Source organism: Hipposideros armiger, unplaced genomic scaffold, assembly GCF_001890085.2.
Source record: "Hipposideros armiger isolate ML-2016 unplaced genomic scaffold, ASM189008v1 scaffold_299, whole genome shotgun sequence".
Taxonomy (NCBI): domain Eukaryota; kingdom Metazoa; phylum Chordata; class Mammalia; order Chiroptera; family Hipposideridae; genus Hipposideros; species Hipposideros armiger.
Genome location: NW_017731649.1, coordinates 235,904 through 236,617, shown reverse-complemented (window position 1 = coordinate 236,617; position 714 = coordinate 235,904).

Here is a 714-nt window from a genome sequence, read left to right as displayed (position 1 = left end):
TAATGCTGAAACTGGCGGAAAAGTCCAGACAGCTTCCCGGTGTCTGGCGTTTCCCACCCTCTCCCCCACCCCAACCACATTTCTGAAGGAAGGAGGAAGTGAGTGGGGACACACTGCTGAGTCTCGGTCCCTTTGGTTATGGGGAAAGCATTGGTGACTTCATCTAACACTGTCCTTGTCACATTAACAATTTGGGCGCAGTGCAAGTGGGCATCTCTTTTAAGAAGCATTTTGTCCCGCTAGAGAGACAAGGCAGATTGTAAAACACCTGTTCATTTAAAAATCCCTCCAAAGAGAGACTTTTGTTATCCAAAGAAAACAAAAACACTAATTTGAAAAAAAAAACTCTGTACACCCATGTTCATCCAAGTATTACTAGTAATACCCAAGATATGGAGGCAATCTACATGCCCATGAATAGACAAACAGATAAATAGGAGGCAGTACATATGTACAATGGAGTATTACTCAGCCATGAAAAAGAACGAAATCTTACCATTTCTGACAAAATGAATGGACCGAGAGGGTATCATGCTAAGTGAGGTAAGCCAGACAGAGAGAGACAAATCCCACATGATCTTGGGCCGGCCAAGTGGCGCGATGGTTAAGAACTGGCTTGGGACACCAGAGGGCCCCGGTTCAGATCCCACATATGAGGGCCAGTGACACTGCCCTCCACAGCTAAGATGCTGAACAACAGCTCAACCTGGAGCT